The sequence below is a fragment of the Panthera onca genome, chromosome E3 (assembly GCF_046562875.1).
Source record: "Panthera onca isolate mPanOnc1 chromosome E3, mPanOnc1 haplotype 2, whole genome shotgun sequence".
In the NCBI taxonomy this organism is placed as follows: domain Eukaryota; kingdom Metazoa; phylum Chordata; class Mammalia; order Carnivora; family Felidae; genus Panthera; species Panthera onca.
This window is the reverse complement of record NC_138354.1, coordinates 14,743,715-14,769,415: the sequence shown is the minus strand read 5'-3', so window position 1 is coordinate 14,769,415 and position 25,701 is coordinate 14,743,715. Positions and strand designations below refer to the sequence as shown.

Here is a 25,701-nt window from a genome sequence, read left to right as displayed (position 1 = left end):
CATTTAACTGATGACTCTTCCACATCTGTTTCTTTATAGACTTTTATCTCATGAGACTAGAAACTTCTTCCAGGTATGATCTACTCCAATTTACATTTGGCTCCCCCTGGCTCCTAGCACAGTGCTCTCCAGGTGATAGATGTTCTATAAATATTTGTCGATTAATGGGATTGATGAATGTCCATGGACTTGGTCAGCAGGTTGTCAGGGAACCAAATCCGATGCCACGTTTCCCATAAAATGGGCAGCCATGCCAATCTATTTGGGGGGTGAAGGGGAACAGGCCACACAGACTCAAAGATGTGGACCCTGAGGGGTCCTACCCCTCTGACTAGGGGTCTCTGAGATCCAGCCTGGACTGTTTCTTCAATTTTGGTTAGGCCTCCAAATGTGATCTTTTTCTTTTCTGAGCCCATAACATGATTTTTGGTATCTGCTTTCTGATTCATTTTCTCAGCCAGCCAAAGGCTGGATTTGACATCTCATCCTGAAAGGCTGATGTGGCTGGTAGCTGTATTCACGGTTTATGCTCCCTGTGGGATGGTCAGCTTCTTTATCTATATGTGTATATCTGCATATACTTGAGATATAAATGACATATAACATTATATTAGTTTTAGGTATACAACATAATAATGTATATATGTAGGCATTGTGAAACGATTACTACAATGTCTGTTTTACATCCACCATGACGCATAGTTAATTTTTTTCTCTTTTCTTGTAATGAGAACTTTTAAGATCTACTCCTCAGGCAACTTTCAAATATATGATGCGATATACTTAACTGTAGTCACCGTGCTGTATGTGACATCCCCAGGACTTAATTTATCTTGTAACTGGAAGTTTGTACCTTTTGACCACCTTTATCCCCACTCCCCAATGTCCCTTGCCTTTGGCAGTCTTCAATCTGTTCCCCATGTTGTTGTTGTTGTTTTTCCCAGAGATTCCTATGTAAGTGAGATCATACCGGTTTTGTCTTTCCCTGACTTATTTCACTTGGCATAATGCCCTTCATGTTGTTGCAAATGGCAAAATTTCCTTCTTTTTTATGGCTGAATAATATCCTGCTCTGAGTGTGTGTGTGTGCGTGTGTGTGTGTGCGTGCACATATATGTACACATTTTGTTTATCCATTCAGAATGGTTAGCTTCTTTTCTTAATTATGTTTATTCATTTTTGAGAGACACAGTGTGAGTGGGGGAGAGGCAGAGATAGAGGGAGACACAGAATCTGAAGCAGGCTCCAGGCTCTAGGCTGTCAGCACAGGGTCCAAGGTTGGGCTCGAACTCATGAACAGTTAGATCCTAACCTGAGCTGAAGTCAGATGCTTAACTGACTGAACCCCCTGGGCACCCCACTTCTTTTTTTTTAATAAACTATTTTTGAAAGAGGGAGAGCGTGTGAGTAGAGGAGGGGCAGAGAAAGAGGGAGACAGAACGTCTGAAGCAGGTTCTGCACCGACAGCAGAGAGCCCGATGCAGGGCTTGAACTCACGAACCAGGAGATCATGACCTAAGGAGAAACCAAGAGTCAGACGCATAAACCACTGAGCCACCCAGGTGCCCCAGCACAGTTAGCTTCTTAAGGGCAGGGATCTGTCATATTGAGATTTGATTCCCTTCCTTCTTAACTGACCCCTTGCACCTGGTGGGTGTTCAACAAATATTTTTGAAAGGAGGGACTAAATGCAACCCGAATCCCACCTCTTACGATCCTAGGGAAACACTGTTAGGATACCCTCGTCTCCCCTCGTTAAGGTTCAGCAGCCACACGTATCTGGAATTGTAGCTTCTTAAACCACAGGGAACCATAAAAACAAGCAGGACCCATTCGAGTCTCTCCACCTGGTTGTGTTTTAGCCTTCTGGGTGAGCTCAGTCAGGCCTGAGGACTGCAAGTGCTTCTGCTTTATGTCATAGCAAGGCTTTAGGAGCCAAACTTCTAAGAGGACTTAAAACACTGAGCCATGGCGGGTGGGGGAGGCCTTCTGGGAACATACGACAAAGTTTGGTCCCCTGCAAATGAAGACGCAAACGCTAAGGGGGACAAGGTTAAGATCTGTAATATTATAATTGTAGAGAGCTAACCCAGGATTGTACATGACATTTTGAAATTGATCCTTCGAGATCTTTTTTATTTCGAGCGAGAAGTTTGGGATACGGAAAAGTAAGTCCTACTCTATAGGCCCATAATAAGCTCAGGGATCTCTTACCCCTTTGAAGGGGACAGAAGCAGGGGCTATGAAGAGATTCCAAAGGGACGCAGGCAGACTCACAGATCGCGAAGAGCTGTGCAGAGCAGGTGGGATGCGTTTAATGTCTGAGGTTGCCATCAGGGAGGAGAACCCGGCTGAGTCCCGAGGCCTCCGTGAGCAGCAGAGCGCTGGGCCTGGAAGAGCCTCGAGGGCCCGAGGCAGCCGGACGGAGTCTCTGTCCCAGAACACGCCTTCCCTGTTCTGGCCCGGCCTCCCCAGGAGGCCATGTAGAAATGATGGCCTGGTGCAAGTCTTCTGACATTCTGGAAAGGAAAAGAGGAGAGTGGGAAGTGCTCTGCATCCCCGACAGCCCTTCACCTTCATCTGCCCTCTGCCTTCATATGTGCTGTTGTGCTTGACTGACCAAACCGGTCTTGACAGAGAGGTTGTTTGCTTCGTAGTGACAAGAGTTTTTCCTAAAGCAATTAGAAAATATCAGGTGGAAGGGAGAAGAAACTAGGACGGGCCAGGGCCGGGGGACTTGCCTGGAGACTGTCAGGCACTGGGATTTTCCTCTCTGTTCCATGTGCTTCTGGGTCTGATGCTCTAGGGGCCTCTGTACATCCCCCAAGAGGCCGTGGTTGGGCCCTCCTTCCATCTCCCGCTGCTTTCACACTCATGCCATTTATACAATACCTTATTTTTTTTTTAATTTTTTTTAACATTTATTTATTTTTGAGACAGAGAGAGACAGAGCATGAACGGGGGAGGGTCAGAGAGAGAGAGGGAGACACAGAATCCGAAACAGGCTCCAGGCTCTGAGCAGTCAGCACAGAGCCCCACGCGGGGCTCGAACCCACGGACAGTGAGATCGTGACCTGAGCCGAAGTCGGACGCTTAACCGACCGAGCCACCCAGGCGCCCCTACAATACCTTATTTTATTTGTGCTGCTGCCTGTGCCCTCACTATGGGGTCCTAGGATCTCAGGGTACAGGGAAACCAGAGAGGAGTGTGGTAGGCTGAAAAGGGGCCTCCCAAAGATATCAGGTTCTAACCCTTGGAACTGGTGTCCGCTTATTTGGAAAAAAGAGTGTGCAAATGGGACTAAGTTAAAGATCTTGAGCTGGGGCAGTTATCGTGTATTATCAGGGTGAGCCCTAAATGCAATGACGCGGAAGCAGAGGGCTATTTGGCACACCCAGAGAAGGCCACGTGCAGACGGAAGCAGAGATTGGAGCGATGTGGCCACCAACCAAGGAACGCAGCAAACGCCGGAAACTGAAAGAAGCAAGGGATGAATTCTCCCCTTAGAGCATCCAGAGGGAGTACTTTTTTTTTTTTTAAGAGAGCAAGTGACAGAGGGGCAGAGGGAGAGAGAGAGTCTCAAGCAGGCTTCACACCCAGCGTAGAGCCCGATGCAGGGCTCAAGGCCATGACCGCGAGATCACGACCTGTGAGCCAAAATCAAGAGCCAGATGCCTAACCGAAGGAGCCACCCGGGTGCCCCCAGAGGGAGTACTCTTGATTTTGACCCAGTGGTACCGATTTCAGGCTTCTAGCCTCCAAAACGGCGGGAGAAGAGTTTTCTTACTTTAAGCCACCCAGGGCGTGACAATTTGTGATAGCAGCCACAAGAAGCAGATACAGGGTGTCATGGTACAGCCACCCATCCAGGTAAACGTCCCCCTACAGTGGTCCGTGGTGGATGTGTGCCTGCCCGACTCCCTCCTGTATCTAGTACTTTCTGTGGCAGCCCATCCCATGACCTAAGAGTTCTGATGGTTCTCAGGAGATCTGTAATTCAATACCTATGCCCTCAGCCACTCGTCAGAGTCCTTTCCCCTCCCCATGTGCTTTGACTTCTAATACTCTGGTTGACTAGCCCAATCATCCTTGATAGGGATGTGATTTTCACCGTGCTCAGCGATGGTGCTGAGCCCTACTGGAACTTAGAATCAGTCTACTTCTGTGAGTTTGCAGTGCTTTTCCACAATCATCAATACAATAGTCAAAATCGTAAAAATAGCACTGTTTTGTGTCGACATACGGTTTAACCTTTTTGGGGGTTTTATTACCATCTGTGCAAGGCAGCTAAGTGAGTATTATTAGCCCAACAGAAAAATACGGACAATGAGACACAAAAGGGAAGAATAATTTGGCCCCAGATCATTATGTAATTAATGTCAAAGCCATGATTGTAATTCAGTATTCCTTTATTTTTTTTTTAATTTTTTTTTAACGTTTATTGATTTTTGAGACAGAGAGAGACAGAGCATGAATGGGGGAGGGAGACACAGAATCTGAAACAGGCTCCAGGCTCTGAGCTGTCAGCACAGAGCCCGACGCGGGGCTCGAACTCACGGACCGCGAGATCATGACCTGAGCCGAAGTCGGACGCTCAACCGACTGAGCCACCCAGGCGCCCCAGTATTCCTTTAATTTTATCATGGTCTATATCACAGGTATCCAACGTGGGACACTGTAAGGGCTATGGAAAAAATGCACTGAGGCATGGGAAGAAAATACCAGAACTTCCTCATATCTTTTTAAATGTCAAATTAAGGGGGCGCCTGGGTGGCTCAGTCGGTTAAGCGCCCGAGTTCGGCCCAGGGCGTGATCTCACGGTTCCTGAGTTCGAGCCCCGCGTCAGGCTCTGTGCTGACAGCTCGGAGCCTGGAGCCTGCTTCGGAGTCTGTGTCTGCCTCTCTCTCTGTCCCTCCCTAGCTCACGCTCGCTTTCTCTCTCTGTCAAAAACAAATAAACCTTAAAAAAATTTTTTTTGTATGTAAAATTAAGAATAAAGCTGAGTTTTGCTAATATTTTAGAAGTAAACAGTATGTGCATATAACTTATGAATAAATGAATGTCATGTATGTTTTAAAATCTTTTACTGATAGCAGTGTATGCTTTTAAGAAAGTAGAGAGATTTGCTGTTCTCCCCCACCATTGTCCTTTTTAGCCAAAACTGATGATGAGAGATTTGATTCAGAATGATATTTTTGCATGAACACGTGGACACAAATTGGCTGGTGATAATGAGATTACTAAATTAGTCTGGTTTAACTCATCGTCTAGGAGGGGACCAGATATGTAAACAGTGACTCACATACTGTGCGCGTAGGAGCGGGGGGGGGGGGGGGGGGGGGGGGGGGTTGGGGGAGGGATTAACTTTTGAAAAATTAAGATTACTCCACGGTTTGTGTGAGATGGGATAGAATCAGCTGCTCTTCCTTGCCCTTGATCCATGGTTTGTATCTGCCACTTGATGCAGATTAGGGAGGCAGCAGAAGGTGGCCTGGGGTCCCTCCTGCTGGACCAGGGCCCGTGAAGATAGCATGCTATCAAGGACACGCAGCAGAGGCAGGCCATTCACTAGCTTGCTGGGCATTCCATGCTGACTCTATCTTAGCAAAGCAATTTATTCACCAATTCGCCTGTACCTCTTTGGAGGGGGGAGATACCTCATACTGTTTATTTTTTAATTTTTTTTTTTAATTTTTCTCTACAAAATATTGCTCTCTAGAGTGTTCTGGAGGCTCAGGAGAGCCACAGACAAGGGAGTGAGGTGGGGGGGGTGGGGATCCATTTTGTCTCTGTAGATGTCAGGCTCAGGTCAAGTTTCTGCCTCTGTTTTCCTGTCCCCATCGCCGGACTAAAACACAGAAGTAGTTTCTCCTTCCACTTCAGACCAGCCCTACCTGGAGGCGTAAGTAACTTAAGTAGTTCCCTCTTCAGCGCCTCTAACTTCTCTGTGCCTCATTTTCTTACCTGTAACAAAAGGGGATAAAAAGTACCTACTGTTTTCCAGAGTGGCTGCACCCGTTTGCATTCCCACCAACAGTGCGAGAGGGTTCCCGTTTCTCCACATCCTCGCCAGCATCTATAGTCTCCTGATTTGTTCATTTTGGCCACTCTGACTGGCATGAGGTGATATCTGAGTGTGGTTTTGATTTGTATTTCCCTGATGAGGAGCGACGTTGAGCATCTTTTCATGTGCCTGTTGGCCATCCGGATGTCTTCTTTAGAGAAGTGTCTATTCATGTGTTCTGCCCATTTCTTCACTGGGTTATTTGTTTTTCGGGTGTGGAGTTTGGTGAGCTCTTTATAGATTTTGGATACTAGCCCTTTGTCCGATATGTCATTTGCAAATATCTTTTCCCATTCCGTTGGTTGCCTTTTAGTTTTGCTGGTTGTTTCCTTTGCTGTGCAGAAGCTTTTTATCTTCATAAGGCCCCAGCAGTTAATTTTTGCTTTTAATTCCCTTGCCTTTGGAGATGTGTCAAGTAAGAAATTGCTACGGCTGAGGTCAGAGAAGTTTTTTCCTGCTTTCTCCCCTAGGGTTTTGATGGTTTCCTGTCTCACATTCAGGTCCTTTATCCATTTTGAGTTTATTTTTGTGAATGGTGTGAGAAAGTGGTCTAGTTTCAACCTTCTGCATGTTGCTGTCCAGTTCTCCCAGCACCATTCATTAAAGAGACTGTCTTTTTTCCATTGGATATTCTTTCCTGCTTTGTCAAAGATTAATTGGCCATACTTTTGTGGGTCCAGTTCTGGAGTCTCTATTCTATTCCATTGGTCTATGTGTCTGTTTTTGTGCCAATGCCATGCTGTCTTGATGATGACAGCTTTGTAGTAGAGGCTAAAGTCTGGGATTGTGATGCCTCCCGCTTTGGTCTTCTTCAATATTACTTTGGCTATTCAGGGTCTTTTGTGGTTCCATACACATTTTAGGATTGCTTGTTCTAGCTTTGAGAAGAATGTGGGTGCAATTTTGATTGGGATTGCATTGAATGTGTAGATAGCTTTGGGTAGTATTGACATTTTAACAATATTTATTCTTCCAAGATAGTGTGGAGGTTCCTCAAAAAATTAAAAATAGATCTACCCCATGACCCAGCAATAGCACTGCTAGGATTTTACAGGGGATACAAGAGTGTTGATGCAGAGGGGCACTTGTACCCCAGTGTTTATAGCAGCACTTTCAACAATAGCCAAATGATGGAAAGAGCCTAAATGTCCATCCACTGATGAATGGATAAAGAAATTGTGGTTTATATACACAATGGAATACTACTTGGCAATGAGAAAGAATGAAATATGGCCTTTTGTAGCAATGTGGATGGAACTGGAGAGTGTGTTGCTAAGTGAAATAAGTCATACAGAGAAAGACAGATACCATATGGTTTCACTCTTATGTGGATCCTGAGAAACTTAACAGAAGACCATGGGGGGGAGGAAGGAAAAAAAAAAGGTTAGAGAGGGAGAGAGCCAAACCGTAAGAGACTCTTAAAAACCGAGAATAAACTGAGGGTCGATGGGGGATGGGAGGGAGGGGAGGGTGGGTGATGGGCATTGAGGAGGGCACCAGTTGGGATGAGATCTGGGTGTTGTATGGAAACCAATTTGACAATAAATTTCATATGAAAAAAAATAGTACCTACTTCATAAGGCTGTTATGATGCCTAAGTGAATTGGATGTTTAAATTTCTTAGAACAATGCCTGTCACATAAGTGGTCAAAAGGTATGAGCTTATATTCTTACTGGTGTTATCAAAGTGACCAAGAAAGGGGTAAATCTAATACTGACATGGGTCTAACCCTTAATGTCAGGTGGGAGCCCTTTGAAATAGGCTCCCAGAGTCCTCTGAACCTGAGCTCCTCGGACACTGAGACCTCCCACCCCTTCCCACAACTGTGATGTCCGTAATGACTCTTGAGGTCCCTTAAACAGTTTCTATGTGTCGGGGCACCTGGGTGGCTCAGTCGGTTAAGCGTCTGACTTCAGCTCAGGTCATGATCTCACAGTCCATGAGTTCGAGCCCTGCATCGGGCTCTGTGATGACAGCTCAGCACCTGGAGCCTGCTTCAGATTCTGTGTTGCCCTCCCCTGCTCACACTCTGTCTCTTTCAAAAATAAATAAACATTAAAAAAATTTTTTAAATCTTACCATGTGTCATCAGCTCCCCAGGACAAACTAGTGCCCTCGGTATAAGGGGCTTCTCAAAGCTTGGTCCTTCCTGATTTCTGGCACTCCTTGGCCTCTGCGGAAGTCAAATCTCAGAATTCCATTATAATTGTAGTATTGTTTCTATGGAAGATTCAAATCACTGTCAAAATTCATAGAGTGATTGTTGCCAAAGGCAGATCAGCTCATGTATGGTTATATTTAGTTATAAGCGGAAAAGGCCGTTGAAAACCTTTGGTCCCTGAAAACCTTTGCTTTTATTGTAATACACAGGTGCACACATGCACACACACACACACACACACACACACACACACACAGAAAAGTGGGGAAAATGGCTACCCTAGACGGAGGGTATCTGGTTTTCACCAAGGCATTTGACCAATTTACTTTTGATATATAAAAGTACTGAAGCCAAGATGGACAAAAAGAGGCTAGATGCTACTAAATTAGGTGGATTTATAACTGGGCGAGTAACTGTGCTCCAGGAAAGGCTCCCTGTAACCTGCCACAGGCCTTTGTCTCCAGCTTCCTTTTGCTTTGGCATTTGAGCAGTGATTTGCTGAAGCAAGTGCATGATGGAATCAGGATCCAAAAAGGTCTTGACAGGCTGGAACAATTAGGCTGAGTCCAACAAGCTGCGATTTCTCAGAAACAGTCGTAAGGTCTCGCCCTTGGACCCAGACAACCAGCCCTACGAGATTAGGAGACGAAAAGCATGGCAAGAGGAAGACAACTTTCAGCACAGGGTTCCAGTGCTTGGCACGAGGTTCGACGTGGATCCACGGGACGACGGGACTGTCAACAACAGAGTTTTACTTCTAGACCGTGCTGTTACGAGTACGGTATTGCGACAAGGGAAGTAATTCTTCCCCTCTGTCCTTGCCGCTTAGACCACAAATGAAGTATGGGGCTCAGGTCTGGCCTCTTGACCTTAAGATCCCATAGAGGACCTGTGACGGAGAGAACCAGGGTCCCAGCCTGACTCCAGGTCACGTTCTCTGATGAATCACACGCGGGGTTGGGAATGTTTGCTCTATGGAGAAGATTCTGTGAAGACGTGATAATTGTCTTCAAGCACTTTAGGGTGTCACTGCATATTTGAAGGGCTGTCATGCTGAAGAGGAATCAGACGTTCTGAGTGGCCTCAGGACCAGAACAAGGCCCAGTGGGTGGAAGCCGATGCTGTGGAGGCAGAGTTTGAGGGGAAATAAGGAATACCATAACGGCAACATGTCCAGCAGGCTACAGGTGACTGGGCTGCGTGGGCGGGCGCCTTAGAACTAGTAGTTAAGAGTTGAGATTAATAGTCAAGATTTAAGGGTATATCTTGTTGTTGATTTAAAGGCGGTTCGTTCTTTTTAAAAAATCAAATGTATAAGTGACAAAGATTATTTATATTTTTAAATTTTTTAATGCTTATTTATTTTTGAGAGGGACAGAGACAGAATGCAAGGGGGTTAGGGGCAGAGAGAGAGGGAGACACAGAATCCGGGGCAGGCTCCGGGCTCCGAGCCGTCAGCACAGAGCCCGACGTGGGGCTCAAACTCACGAGCGGTGAGATCGTGACCTGAGCTGAAGTCGGACGCCCAACCGACTGAGCCACCCAGATGCCCCAGTGACAAAGATTATTTAAATGTAATACCCTGGTGTTTGTTTGTGCCTAAATGTAGTAACCCCAGAACCACATAAAAGCGGGGGCCAGGATTTCCGCCCCCCCACCCCAGATGAGTTGGGATCAGCTAAATGCCTGACCAAGTACTGACGAGACAGCCAGGGGTCCTGCCTCACAGAGCATGAAGGAAATGACCTTGAGTTTGAAGGTTTGATGCCGGGGCTTGCAAACACCCCTTTTCTTTTCCTTTTTTTTAAAAAAATGTTTATTTATTTATTTTGAGAGAGAGAGAGAGAGACAGAGAGACAGAGCAAGAGTACAGGGGAGGCAGAAAAGAGAAGGGGAGAGAATCCCAAGCAGTCTCCATGCTCAGCACAGAGCCCAATGTGGGGCTTGATCTCATAACCCTGAGCTCACGACCTGAGCCCAAATCAAGAGTCGGATGCCTAATCTACTGAGCCACCCGGGCGCCTGCAAGCACCTCTTCCTATGTTACAATAATATAGTTATTTCAAAATAGACAGTTTTCAGTGGGATTACATCGCCGTAGTGTGTCGGGACGAGCTGGCCACAAAAGCCTTCCCCACCTCCCTGGCTGAGTTACCCAATCCGATAGAGTTGTTTAGAATTGCCCATCTGGCAAACAAAAGTGCCTGCCAAAAGCAATTAGTTTTATCTTACCTTAACTGGCTCTGAATAGTTTTCTCAGTAAAAAGTTCAATTGCACCTTGACGGTTCATAGAATCTTCATAGAGTAAAACTTTTTTTTTTTCTTATTTGCTCTTAAGAAGGCATGTATCCCATTGTATAAAAGCTGGGCACGGTAATTCAAATATACACTCGGGTATACCATCCAAGGCAGACTTTTTCAGCCGCCACTATATGAAATGTCATAGCTTGATTGACTCTCCCATTAAATCTAGAGGTAGGATGAGTTCCTGGCTGGTTAACTCAGCCACTCGGGATGTCGGAATCTGAAGTTAGAACTCTGCGGTTCTCTCGGCTTCTCCTCGTGGATACAAGACGTCTGCTATGTATCTCATCTTCACAGGACAACATCCAAAGCAAGTGTGTCCCCCTTTTAAAGAGAGGGCAGCTTTTCCCAAGCAACCCCCAACTCTCTTCCTTTATAGGACATCAGGCGCCACACCATTTTGAAAGATTATTACATGGTTTTGCAGATGTTCAAGCCTGCCGATTCATGCAAGCTGAGAGCTATCAGCCTAGAAGAGTTATTTTTTTAATTTTTAATTAACATACAGTAGAATTTTTAAAGTAACATACAGGTCTATGAATCTTAACCTGTGTGGGTTCATGTAACCACTGATCCATACAGAACAGCTTGATCACGCCAAAATATCTCCTCACGTGTCTAAATTCATGACAGATATTGGGCTCTAGTTTTTTTTTTGTTCTGTTTTGTTTGTTTCTTATGCCTTTGACTGTCTTTGGTATCAGGGTAACGTTAGCCTCATAAGATAAGTCGAGACGTGTTCCTTCCTCTCTTGTTTTCTGGGAGAGATTGTGTAGAATTGATATTATTTCTTCTTCAAATGTTTGGTAGAATTTGCCAGTGAAGCCATCTGGGCCTCAAGATTTCTTTTTCGGAAAATTTTCAATTATGAATCTAATTTCTTCAGTAGGACTATTCAGCTTATGCCGTCATGTCTTTCATCGTTGGCGAGTTTTGGGTTGTTTGAGGAATCAGTACATTTCCTTTGTCATCCTTGCTCAGAGTTGATATCGCTCTACCTACATTGACAGCTCCATCAGACATGTTACAATTTTTGTCCTCAGCCGTCAAGCAGTTTTAAAGAACAAAATGGGGTAAGAACAGGCTATTGCAGTTACCCAGTCCTTCATTCCTGAGGTCCTGAGTTTCATTTTCTCTCTGAGGAAGTTCCTTTAAAAATTATGTTTGAGTAGGGGCGCCTGGGTGGCTTGGTCGGTTGAGCGTCTGACTTCGGCTCAGGTCATGATCTCACGGTCTGTGAGTTCAAGCCCCACGTCGGGCTCTGTGCTGACCGCTCAGAGCCTGGAGCCTGTTTCAGATTCTGTGTCTCCCTCTCTCTCTCTGCCCCTCCCCTGTTCATGCTCTGTCTCTCTCTGTCTCAAAAATAAATAAACGTTTAAAAAAAAATTATGTTTGAGTAGGCCTGCCGACAATGATTTTCTCTGCTTTTCTTCATCTGGAAATTTCTTCATTTCACCTCCATTCCTGAAGCATATTTTCACCAGATCTAGAATTGGGTTGACTATGCTTTTCTCGTAGCACATTAAGTCCGTTGTCTCACTTCTACTCGACCTTCGTATTTTATGATGAGAAATCTGTAGTCATCCAAATCATTGTTTCCCTACTGATAATGCTTCCTTTTTCTCTGGCTGCTTTCTGGATTATTTTCTTCATCTTTATTTATCAGAAATTTGATTATGGTCTATATGAGCATGAGCATTTTTTTTAAGATTTATTCTATTTGGGGTTCACTGAATTTCTTGAACCTGACTGTTTATTTCTGTCAACGAACTTGGAAAGTTTTCAGTCATTTATTCCCTCACATATTTTTTTCTTTATAGCCTTTCTCATTTCCTTTTGGGACTCCTATAGAATGGACATTAATCACAGAAGAGGAGAGGGGAATAACCCATAATTTTTATTGATGTCTATGCAAGTTCATTAACTCTTCTATCACTCCTATTTTGTAGTTGACCCTCTCTACAGAGATGTTGTTGAGAGTGGCTTTTTTCTTCAGTTTTAAAGTACCTGTTAGATTCTTATTTACATCATCCATTTCTTTGGTGAAACGTTCTATCTTTACATTCCTCTCAAGAGCATTTGCCCTGACTCATTGCAGTATCTCTATTGTGGTTAAGCTTTTTTTCTTTTTTTTTCCAGATAATTCCAACACGTGTCGTTGGCCTTTCTAGATTGTGTTTTCTTATGCAGGTTGAGACTTCCCTGGTTCTTCATAGGCTGACCAATTTTTTATCACACCTTGGACATTTTGAAGGTTTTGTTAGGAGACTCTCGGCCTTTCGAAATCCTGTGGAGAATGTTGATATTCTTGTTTAAGCAGGAGTTGATTTGGTTGGGTGTAAGCCACAAATTCTGACCAGCTTTCTTTGGGTTGTGAGTCTAGTGCCCGGTCAGTTTTCAGGGCCTCTGCGCTGCGATTCAGATCGAGATTGCCATCCTGGGACCTGAGTAGAAGTCAGTCCTGTTTTTCTGCTCAAAGTCTATGGGCTACTCTTCAGGGTCAGCTGAGTGAACAGCTTGTGGGTGAGCCCAGGATTTCATAAACGATATTATGGGGTAGCTTTGCCAAGCCCTTCGCTGTCCCAGATCTTCCTGATCCTTTCCAGTTCTGGTCCTTTTTATTCGTACAGCCAGAAATATGGGGCTTTATAATTGTCCCATTCTGCTACACAGTTTCCGTGGCCGTGCCAGCTTCTTGATCCAAATGACAAGAGAAGAGAAAGAGAAAAAAAAGCATCAGGGGTTTCCCCTGTCCGAAGACGATGGCTCCTCTGATCCAAGGGGAAGGTTCTTCTCCCTCAGACCTTCTCGGTGCCTACAGGTTGGGGCCCGAGGGACTGGAGACATGAAAAAAAATATTAAGTATTTCCCTCACTCTCTCTGAGCATTGACAGACCCCCTTTGCACCGTGAAGTCAGAATTAGAGGGTTTCCTGGAGCTCCTGCTGTCCACTCCAGGGCCCATTCTCAGGCCGGCTCCTAGCTTGGGCGTGCCGGAAGGGAGATACAGTAAACTCTTGGCTGGCTTGTTGTGCGTCACATTCGGGTCTTCTTCCCCAATTCTCCTGCTAATGTTTACCTCTCAGTCTCTTCATGTAGCTGCTTCGGATTCTGTGTCCCCCGCACCCCCCACCCCTCCCCCACTCACACTCTGTCTCTCAAAAATGAATAAATGTTAAAATAAAATAAAATACTGAGGGAATGCTGCAGGACTCTCCAAGAAATAGGGATATAGGCTGCTATGAGTCTTCCACTGTTGGTATACTATGAATGCCTGGGTCCATGATTGACAGCCATCTCCATCGTGAGAGCCAAGCTCTGAAATCTATTAGAATTCGGTTTGTTTTCTAGAATGTTGTGCTTACAACAAGATTTCAGAGTAAACGAATTCCCAAATAGTTTCCTTTAAATTTAGAGTCCGGGGCGCCTGGGTGGCTCAGTCGGTTGAGCGTCCGACTTCAGCTCAGGTTGTGGTCTCGCAGTTCGTGAGTTCGAGCCCCGCATCGGGCTCTGTGCTGACAAACAGCTCAGAACCTGGAGCCTGCTTCGGATTCTGCGTCTCCCTCTCTCTCTCTCTCTCTCTCTCTCTCCCCTGCTCATGCTCTGTCTCTGTCTCTCAAAAATAAATGTTAAAAAAATTTTTTAAAAATAAATTTAGCTTAGAGTCCTGATTTTACTGAATTTTCCCTTCAGGAAGCTTCTGACAGTGCAGGAGTACTAAGTACTGATAATGTCAGGATTTTTGGTTCAGTCTGTACATATTTACTTGGCAGATGTTATTTTTTAAATTTTTATTTTTTTATCTTGAGAGAGAGCGAGAGAGAGAGAGAGCATGCAAGTGTGGGTGGAGTGGGGGCAGGGCAGAGAAAGAGGGAGAGAGAGAATCCCAAGCAGGCCCCACACTCAGTGCAGAGCCCAACATGGGGCTCGAGCTCACGAACCATGAGATCATGACCTGAGCCGAAATCACAAGGCAGATGCTTAACCGATGGGGGCACCCAGGCGCCCCTTGGCAAGTGTCCCTGACACCGTCGCTTGAGCATTGCTCTTACACATCATCCTTGCATTGCTAAGAAGAGACGGGGTTAGTGTCAGAAGGAAGTTGTCCCTCCTGACCGAGGTTTGGGGCTCTAGTTCTTGGGAAGAAAGAAACGGAGAATGACCCTGCACACCATAGATTGGACGTTCATTTCTACGCGTGGTTCCTTCATTTTCCTTGATAAAGATTGTTTTAGGAGACCGTTGAAAAGAAAGAAATTCCACATGTCTTGTATATCCTTGAAGTTTTAAAGCTGTTTCATACACTTCTAGAATTTCCATTTAAAAGTATAAATGAAATTGGGTATTCACAATCCAGGAAGCATCCCATTTGGGTCTAAGTCCACATTTAAAACCTTGAATCTTCAGTGAAATGGAAACAGGTAAAGATGATTCTGTCTCCCCCTGGTGACAGCCAGGTTTTAAAGGCAGAGAGTTCCAGAGGTTGTTGTCAACTTCCGTTTGTTTAAGGCAGCATCCTAGCTTTTGTACATCACTGTCCTTTTGTGTTGCATTGTTTCTCAGGGTGCCTGGTGCCTGTGATCTTCACGGGACAGCACATTTTTTTTTTTTTTTTTCACAGGGGATTTGGTGAAGTTATTGTCCTCAACTATTTCGGTTCAGAAGTCATCTTTCAAAGTCCCAAACCCTTGGCCTTCTGCCCAGCGTGGGGACCCCGTATGACAGACACACTGGTGGGCGTGCTCTAAAGATTTTGGGTAGTTTCAGCTTTCAACAGCCCCGGCAGGCAGCACGCAATATTTACTCCTACTTTGCACTCAAGCAAGCTAATGATTACTGGAGGTAGAATAATTAGACTCATCATCATCCAGGGACTCATGGGGACGAGACGTAGATGTTTACTGTGTTGTGATTTTTTTTTTCTTAATATGTGTTATGGCGACAGGGCCTCAGAAGAGCAGTTTTCTACACGATTCTAATTTCATGTGAAATGATATGGGTGGTGACTGTCTAACATTCTGTATAAGATGGGTCGGTGCCGAGCAAACTTACTTCGGTACAATTCGGAAAGCTGTAGTACACGTTCCGCGGACGACGTCCTCAGGATTCAGCTATACTCTTGGTCCTGCAGAGCCGTTACCCCTGAAGAACTATTTCAGATGGACACGTAACTCATTAAAAAAAGAGAAATAACTTACTGTTGTATTATAACCCTATGATGTGCTCTTCTGGAAACAATTGGACCTTCCAAAAATCGGGGACTGATTGAGAAACCTCTAGCTCTCTGTAGAGTGTTATGGGGCTCATTATGTTTTAAAGATTTTTAATCTCACGGGAGATGTTCACCATAGAACCTCAAGGAGAAAGGACAGGAAAGTATTACTTCCATAGCTTTCTTTATTCGTCGAGGAGAAAATATGGTAATGTTATCTCTGGGGGGTGGGTTGATTTTTAATTTAATATTTACATTCTTCATTCGTTTCCATTTTTCACTGTTACAAATAATGCCATGATAGGCAACATAGTGCGGGGATCTTTCTCCAAATTTCTGATGGAAGTCTTTAGGATGGAGTCCAGAAAAGGAATTACTGAATCAAAGGAAAATAGTATTAAAAAGGGGCTTTTAATCTCAGGGGTATTGCCAAATTAGTGTCGAGAAAGGCTGTGCCAAGGCCTGTTCCCATCAATGTGAATGCGAAGTCGTGGCGAACTGCGGACTCGATCTTAAAATCAGACTTAAAAATGCAGTCTTGGGGCACCTGGGTGGCTCAGTCGGTTAAGCCTCTGACTTCGGCTCAGGTCATGATCTCACAGTTGGTGAGTTCGAGCCCCGTGTTGGGCTTTGTGCTGACAGCTCAGAGCCTGGAGCCTGCTTCAGATTCTGTGTCTCCCCCTCTCTCTGCCTCTTCCCTGCTCACGCTCTGTCTCTCTCTCTCTCTCAAAAATAAATAAACATTAAAAAAAATGCAATCTTTGCATCCTGGGGATGTGGGAAATGCTATCTCATTATTGCTTTTAATTTGCATTTATTTTCATACTATTGAAAGTTGAACATTTTCCACATGTTTAACTTTTGTATTTTTCCTTTGTGAGTTACCTGTTCACATCCTCTAGCATTTACGCCTTCATGAGTTCCTTTGTATTTGAAGAGTATTATCCTCTTCCCGTATTCATTGCATACAGTTTTCCTAGTTTATTGCTAAATATTTAATCTAGTCTCTGACATCTTTAACATACAGAGGAGGTTGGCAACTCTGTGAGTCTTTACTTTTCTGCTTTTCTTTTATTGATTTGCAGCTTAGAAACGTTTTTCTTATTTTACCTGTGTATTCTAATTTATGTCTTCAGTGTTTTATAGTAAAATAGGAAGAGCAAATTGGTTTTTGCGTTGTAATTCTTCTCTTCCTAACACCATTTGACAAGGAAGCCTTTTCTCTACTCAATTATTTCTATTTATTGCCCATATTTACAAGGACTTAGTTCTGGACAGTCCCGTTTTATCTCCCGTCCATTCTTACATCAGTACTTTTTTTCCCCCATTATTGTAGTTCTGTAATACATTTTATTAATAGATATGGCATTACTGTTCTTAATTATCTTTAAAGATTTTCTTGGCCTGTTCATTCTTCCAAATGACCTTCCGAGTCATTGGGAAAGCTTGCCAAAAAAATTCCATAGGGATTTTTATTGAAATTAAACATCTAAATGAACATCTTTGCAGTAACCTTTCCATCACGAAGCATAATATCATTTGCCGTTTTCTTTAAAGGCTTTTCTTTTAAAGTTTATTTGCTTGTTTGTTTTTTGTATTTATTTAAGCAATCTTCACAGCCAACGTGGGGCTCGAACCCACGACCCTGAGATCAAGAGTCGCAAGCTTTTCCAATTGAGCCAACTGGGTGCTCTGAAAGGTTTTTTAAAATATCTCACTAAAGTTGTATAGGTTTCCTCATCTGAGTCCTAAATATCACTTTCGAGTTTTTTCCTGGTTATTTTGTCCTTTCTGTGCGTTCATAGAGATTTTTCTCTTTGGATGATGGTCGTTTTCTCTAACGTGTATTTAATCAGTGCTGATTCATCTTTGCTGGCTTTGTGGTTAACATCGAGGACGCTGGAGTCACACTGCCGGCCTTCAGACCCCAGCTGGCCCAGGCCTGGCCAGTGCACATGGGACCTAACCTCTGCTGGTTTCTGCTTGCTGATTTTAGGTCATGAACTAAGACCCACCTCGTCCGTGCGCATCAACAGTCGAACGCGTTAATTCAGGTCATTCCAAGCACTCATCTGTTCTGCTGTTCTTTCTTTGGCGTCCCTGTCCTTCTCAGGTTAAGAACCTCCTGTCCAGGCCCCTTCTCACCTCTAATGCTTACCACCCAGTATTCCAGTGTGCCTGTCAATTTGCGTCTTTGGAAATCAAACTTTTTAGTTCCTGGGAGCCTTTGTGTCCTCTGATTTCACTCCCTGAGAGCTCAGATTTCCTTCCTTTTTGTTTTCTTTTGGTACATTCTTCCTCCTCCCATCGCGGTGCAGGGGGAGCCAAGTGCACCAAAAGTGGTCGGGTCCCCTCCCTCTTTTCACCACACCTCCCTGAAGGGAGCAGCTATTTCTTTGTCTGCCTATAGTTTTCTGCCCTCCTTCTCTGCCAAGGCACGGGTTCTTGGGCATTGGGAAACGCACAGGTAGAGGGGGGCCCCATGATGCCCATCTTGTGTCTGAGCAGAGAACAGGTGTCCCTCTTCCAGTGAGGCTTGAGGAGGAAGCCCCTCTCTGGGGGGGAGACCCCAACCTACAGAACAGCTTTTCTCCAAGTGTTTTGGGAGTCAGTGGGGTCAGGAACCACCCAGCAGCCTGCCGGAGTGAATGGGTGGCGCTCTTTCCCCAGGGGCCTCATCGGTGAGGCAGCCCGACCTCCCTCTGCCTTCCTTCACCTTCCCTCCAGGCGCCCTCTCTGCCCAGACCTGCGCCCACCACAGAGGGGACCTGCCAGGAGGCTGGAGGGAGATGATTTAGGAGCCCCTGCTTCTGCCTTCTCCAGAAGTCCCTTGGCTCTTCTTTCCTGTAAAAAAGATCTAAATGGTTTTTGCCACCACACAAGAAAACCATTGATTTTCTAAATGTTTGTCTGTACCTAGCCACCGTTACTACATTCCCCAGAATCACAGTTGGGTCTTTTGTTTTTTTCTAGACAGACGATCATACTGTCCTCAGAATAGTGATCATCTTGGTTTCTCCACTCCTGTGGTCGTATGTTTTACTTCTGTTTCCTGCCATATTGTTGGCGAGCCTATTGGGAATGATCAGAATAAAAACGGTAACAAGCATCCTGGTTCCTTGCGTATTTCAATGCAGATTCTTTCCACATATGCGGATGTCCGCTGTTGTCTTGAGATCCATCACTCTTACTTTTTTTTTTTTTTTTTTTTTTTTAGGAAGTCTTATTCTTTGCCCAGTGTAAAAAGTCCTGAATGGATATTATATTTTAATCAGATCCATAGACACCAGCATTTTAAGGAATTGCATCTATTGATGTGATTTATCGTATTAATTGATTTCCCTAATATTAAATTGTACTCAAGTCTTGGAATAATCTGTATGCAGCTGTGGTAAGCTGTGCTTTTAGTATATTTCAAATTAGATTTTCAAGTTCAGGCTTCAGGACTTTTACCTGTATCCATAAGTGAGGTTTGTCAGTAGTTTTCCTCTTGTGTATTTTGGTATCAGAGTTACATTTGCTTTTCCTCTTTTGCTTTATCCTGGAACAGTTTATGTGACAAGAAGAATATTATTTCTCAACAATATGAAAAAACTCAAGGTGCGATTGTTCCCATTTGAGAAGCTTTTCAGGTATTTTATTAGAATTGCTTTATAAATTCTTAAATCGTATTCCATTGCTTTTCAGTCTTTTCTTAAATCACTACTGACAAACTGCCCCTTTTCAATAAAAGCACTAGTTTCACACCTGAAAGACTCCACCAGAAAACTTCTAGAACGAATACACAAAATCAGTAAAGTCGCAGGATGCAAAATCAATGTACAGAAATATGTTGCATTTCTATAAAACAATAGTGAAGCAGCAGAAAGAGAAATGAAGGAATCAATCTCATTTACAGTTGCACCAGAAACAAGAAGCTTTAAGATAGCCAGGAATAAACCTAACCAAGAGGTGAAAGGCCTGTACTCTGAGAACTAGAGAGCACTGATGAAAGAAATTGAAGATGAACCAAAGAAAGGGAAAGACATTCCATGTTCATGGATTGGAAGAAGAAATATTGTTAAAATGTCTATACTACCAAGAGCTATCTACACATGTAATGCAATCCCTATCAAACTACCAACAGCATTTTTCACAGAGCTAGAACAAACTTTCTTAAAATTTGTATGGAACCACAAAAGACCCCAAATAATCAAAGCAATTTTGAAAAAGCAAAGCAAAGCTGAAGGCACCACAATTCCAGGCTTCAAGTTATCAAACCATATGGTTCTGGCACAAAAATAGACACCTAGATCAATGCAATAGAAAAGAAAACACAGAAATTAACCCACAACTATATGGTCAATGAATCTTCAACAAAGCAGGAAAGAATATCCAATGGGGGAAAAAGCCTCTTCAACAAATGGTGTTGAGAAAACTGGACAGCGACATGCAGAAGAATGAAACTGGACCACTTTCTTACACCATACACAAAAATAACTTCAAAATGGAGTAAAGACCTAAATGTGAAAAAGGAAACCATAAGAATCCTAGAAGAGAACACAGGCAGTAACTTCTTTGACATCAGCCTTAGCAACTTCTTTCCAGATATATCTCCCCAGGGAAGGGAAACAAAAGCAAAAATAAACTATTGGGACCTCATCAAAATAAAAAGCTTCTGCACAGCAAAGAAAGCAATCAACAAAACTAAAAGGCAGCCTATAGAATGGGAGAACATATTTGCAAATGACACATCTGATAAAGGGTTGGTATCCGAAATATATAAAGAACTTATAAAACTCAATACCCCCAAAATAAATAATCCAATTAAAAATGGGCAGAAGACATGAATAGACATTTTTCCAAAGAAGACATACAGATGGCCAACAGACACATGAAAAGATGCCCGATATCACGATCGTCAGGGAAATGCAGATCAAAAGGACTATTACCTCATACCTGCCAGAGTGGCTAAAATCAACATGAGAGGGGCACCTGGGCGGCTCAGTCATTTGAGCGTCCAACTTCGGCTCAGGTCATGAGCTCACGGCCTGTGAGTTCAAGCCCCGCATGGGCTGTTTGCTGTCAGCACAGAACCCACTTTGGATCCTCTGTCCCCCGCCCCCTCTGTCCCTGCACCTCCTCTGCTCTCTCTCTCTAAAAAATAAACATTAAAAAAAAAAGCATGCTATCTTGTTCCCATCTCTTATTTTCCCTTGTCCCTTCCTCCATGGTACCTCCTTTTGTCCTCCATTTGTAGGCACGACCCCAGAATATCACATGGACAAAAGCTCCAGCCACAGGCAGCACTATGGTGGGTGTGGGGGCTGCAAGCTCCAGTCTCCTATGTAGTGCCCTAAGCAGGCTGGAGACAGTAGAAACCCAGAGTGTAACAAGTCTTGGGAGTGGTTGTCATTTTTTAATATACTGCTTCTTGATCATAATTCTTCAACCATAACTTCTCACCAGATTTAGAGCATCGGTGAATGGAGGCAGGAGAACAAACTCTGTTCAGTATTCTTTTACTGAATACTTACTAGACACCAGAAACCGCACTAGGCATTGCAAACTTTGACCTCACAACTGGAGTATTCGAAGGTGGTCAGTGACATCCATACATGCTGATGGTTGGCCAACATTGGGACCCATGGAATTGAAAGCGAAGAAAATACAAGGATTGGTACAAAAAGGAGAGGAACGTTATTCTGAATACCCAAACAAAAAAAAAATCTCCTTCCGAAAATTGTTCACTGTAGAGAAAGAAAAAAGTTTAAGGAATACCTGCTTTGTATTCCCAACCTGGTAGGTGAAAACAGCCCTCCACAAACAAGGACATTGGAGGATGAGGTGAGAAGATAAGATCTTGAGGCACAAATGGAAGAAAGAGAGACCCAGCTTCAGTGAGAAGAGTACATGAGAACACTAACAGTGTTCTACTTAATGCAGTTGTACTTAGTACACGCCTCTATGTGTTACGTAAGAAGTAATACATTAGTGTATTCATTTTATGTAGGTGAACATCAATGCTATTTGGAAAACCTATTACGTTGGGGGTGGGGAAGCAATTGCAGAGACAGCTCTATGAACAACCTACAGCCCTAACTTACTCTAAGTAAAGACAGAGGGAAATAAGAGAAACATAAAATGATGAAAGAGAAAATGATAGAGTTGAAAAACAGAAATTGGAGACTTGAATTTCACAAGAAAGAATAGCATGGGAATACTCAAAAGAATCATAAGAAGACATTTTCCTGAGCTGAAAGAGATAAGACTGTCTGATATTCTATCAGTTAAGAGCAGATCGAGTAGACAAAACTCAGTAAGAGTTGCCACTTATTGTGACCAACTGCAGGCCAGGAGCATTGCTAAGGGATTTGACTTAAGGGGCCTCATTTATCTCTGTCAACAACACTGAAAGGTACAGATGAGTGTGTCCATTTCATGAAGGCATGAAGGAGGTCCAGACAACGTCACCCATAACTGACTGCACCGTCGAGTGAGACGAAACCCAGGCTTGAACCCTGGTTGATCTTGACTCCATAACATTTGCTCTTTGAGTTAGGCGGTGTTGGCTTCCCAAGTGATAATCTAAGCAATACAATCACAATAAGTAAGTCATCGGCCGTATACTGACTGCTGCAGCTAACAAACGTTGTACCTCTCAAAATATTTGTGAAACATTTATAAATACAGGATTATATGCAAAATTACAGAAAGAGCATCACCGAACTCTCTAGAACGGATATTAGCAGGCCACATTCTCCTATTCAAACCCAAAGAAACCAGGATTTAATAGTAATCAACATTTAGGGGCGCCTGAGTGGCTCAGTCGGTTAAGCATCCGACTTCGGCTCAGGTCATGATCTCACGGTCCATGGGTTCGAGCCCCGCGTCGGGCTCTGTGCTGACGGCTCAGAGCCTGGAGCCTGTTTCAGATTCTGTGTCTCCCTCTCTCTCTGACCCTCCCCCATTCATGCTCTGTCTCTCTCTGTCTCAAAAATAAATACACATTAAAAAAAAAATTTAAAAAAAAAATAGTAATCAACATTTAAACAGAAGTCCCTAAACCTCTCTGCAGTTGGAAAACACTCTCCTGATCAATAAAGAATACAAATTAGAAAAAAAAAATGCAAATTCAAGATAAATTTTAAAGAAAATGACAAGAATGTTACATATCTCAAATATGTAGGTATTGATCAAAGCTTTCCCCAGAGGTAAACTCAAAGCATTAAAAATAATTTCATTATTTTACAAGATCGTGGAAAAAACGAAAGAAAACATTCAAAGAAAAATTTAGGAAAAAAGTTAGCCATAAAAATAATGGGGTAAGATACAGTAAAATTGGAGTGAGGGCAGAATTAATTAATTGGAAAATACACACCTGTATACATATCATAACCAGTGTATAAAAAAAGACCAAATTTCTTGGGAAAAACTATGAAACATAAATGACTGGCGTATCAAGTCTAGAAGAGTGCAAATAAAATCACAACTGGGAAAAGATATATAGCAACAAATATAAAAGAAACAAACATTATGGGATACTTTGTGTAACTACAACTAATACATTTTTAAACTTGTTTTGCGAACCTAGTGTTTCCAATTGTTTTGTTTTTCTTCGAATTCCAGTTAGTTCACATACAGTTTGGTATTAGTTTCAGGTGTACAATAGAGTGATTCAACATTTCCAAACATTCCCCAGTGCTCGTTATAGGTGCATTCCTTAATCCCCACCGCCTAGTTCGCCCATCCCCCCCTACCACCTTCCCCTCTGGTAACCCTCAGTTAGTTCTCTATAGTGAAGCGTCTGCTTCTTGGTGTGTGTGTGTCTCTCTCTCTCCCTTTCTCCTCTGCTCATTTGTTTCATTTATTAAATTCTACATAGGAGTTAAACCGCATAGTATTTGTATTTCTCTGACTGACGTATCTCACTTAGCATAATACGCTCTAGCTCCAACTTGTTGTTGGAAATGGCAAGATTGCATTCTTTTTTATGGCCGCGTAATACTCCACTGTGTGTGTGTGTGTGTGTGTGTGTGTGTGTGTGTGTGTGCGCCACATCTTCCTTATCCATTCATCAGTTGATGGTCACTTGGGCTGTTTCCATGGTTTGGCTGTTGTGGATAGTGCTGCTGCAAATATCGGGGTGTGTGTATCCCTTTGAATTAGTATTTCCGGATTCTTTGGGTAAATACCTAGTAATACAATTGCTGGATCATAAGGCAGCCCTATTTTTAACTTTTTGAGGCACCTCCACACTGTTTTCCACAGTATGGAAAGTGGCTGCACCAGTTTGCGTTCCATGAGAATATCTGGAAATGCACCCCCCCCCCCCCCCCAACACACACACACACACGTGAAACACCTACAGACCTGGGCTGGAGCTGCTCCCTGATCCGGGCAGCCGGGCAGAGACAGCCGGGCCGCCTTGGGAAGAGCTGCCTAACGCAGCGGCAAAGGAGCAGTCGGTTTAGGGTTGCCTTGAGGACCATCTGTGGGACTGATAGATAGCATCCCGATGGAGGGGGAGACCACCGGAAGGCCAGGGGGCTTATAACCCGCCAAAGGGGAGAGAGGCATAGCCCACTTGGAGGAACTATAGCTTGAGATGCCTCTTTCCCTTCCCCCTCCACCTTGGCCGTTTCCAACCCAGGTGAGGCCAGAAACCATAGCTGGATGGTGGGGAGGGAGGTGGACCTAGGAAGGACCGAGGAAATGTACCTATTCCTCTTGTCTGTTGCAGACCACTAGGCTGGGTCAGGCCCCAGTCCAAGGAGGGGGGAAGATGCTTTTTCTACTAAGGCAGGTCTGGAGTCAACACGGTCGGTAGCCTGGACTGGACTTCTGATTCCTGCGAGTCAATAACAAATCTACAGGACCAGCCCAGGGCTTCCCCCAGAGCCAGGAGAGAGCTGTAAGACAGGGGAGCTTGGACAGGGAATTGGGAGAAAGTAAAGTGGTTCCTGCTTGCCTCCCGTGGAGGCAGGGCATCCAAGACCCCAGCTGCGTGGGCTCTCCCGAGGCCCTTCTTGGTCTTCCTTTGCCCCCTTCTTTCCCTCCCCCTCTGCTCTTGATGAATCCATCCCGAAGGATACTGAAGACCGACTTCATGGTTTCGTTATTCTTTGAGCAGGTAACACATGACATGGTTCAAAGATCAAAAAGGTATGAGAAAATATATAGTGAGATGCTGTCCCTTTCCTGTGCCTTGCCTGTCTGCCCAGACTCACATGTGAAGAAACCAGTAACTATTATTAGTATTTTTTTTTTTTGCGGGGGAGCAGGAGGGGGGATAAATATTTAAGCAAATAGGAGTATATCTCCTCCTTGACCCCCTTGTTAATCCAGATGGTAGCATATCATGATAATAGTCCCACACCTGCTCTTTTCCCTTGAGAGTCTGCCTTCAAGGTCTTAGTAATCCGTCCATAGATCCTGAAGTCTTTTAGATCCACGTTCTTAGCTTTTAGGCTCTCACCTCCCACCCCGCCACCACCGCAAAGCCAGCATGTCCCAAAGACCCGCTCCTCCTGACTTCTCCATCATTCCTAATTAGCTCCGTCGTCTGCCAGGTGTCCCAGATTCAAACCTCAGGGTCATCGTTGCCTCTTCCCCTTCTTGTCCTTCCAGGTCTTGTCAGTTGCGCTGGAAATGCATTCCCCCGGCTCCGGTCTTCTCCACCTCCTCCCCCCCCCACCCCATTTCTACCCTGGCCCTTCCTCTCCTGTTGTCTTACGGAACACCCCTTCTCAGCCGGCACTGCCCCGTCCAGCCAGCACTGTTCCCGCTGACCAACGGTGGGGCGTGTGCTCATGCTCCCTCTTCCTGACTGGGACACGGTCCCCTGACTGGCATCAGGGACATGTGGGGGCTTCTCTCCTGCAGGAACCCAGCAGGAAAGGAGGGCAGCCGCTGCTCCTGGACCATCCTGCCTCCTTTCTGCTGTCCCCCGCGTTACTCCGGGGGCACACCTCATCAC

At 44.3% G+C, this 25,701-nt stretch overlaps 1 protein-coding gene and 1 long non-coding RNA gene across 6 annotated transcripts in view; one reads left to right on the top strand and one right to left on the bottom strand.

Annotated features, from left to right (window-relative positions):
• CALN1 (calneuron 1) overlaps positions 1 to 25,701 on the top strand; it is a 530,205-nt gene that overhangs the window by 311,168 nt on the left and 193,336 nt on the right. The window lies entirely within an intron of this gene.
• Positions 2,152 to 25,701, bottom strand: part of LOC144614810 (uncharacterized) — a 49,599-nt gene continuing 26,049 nt past the window's right edge. The window contains exon 3 of the long non-coding RNA XR_013553000.2: positions 2,152 to 2,519. This is a non-coding gene — a long non-coding RNA (uncharacterized LOC144614810). The remainder of the gene's footprint in view (positions 2,520 to 25,701) is intronic.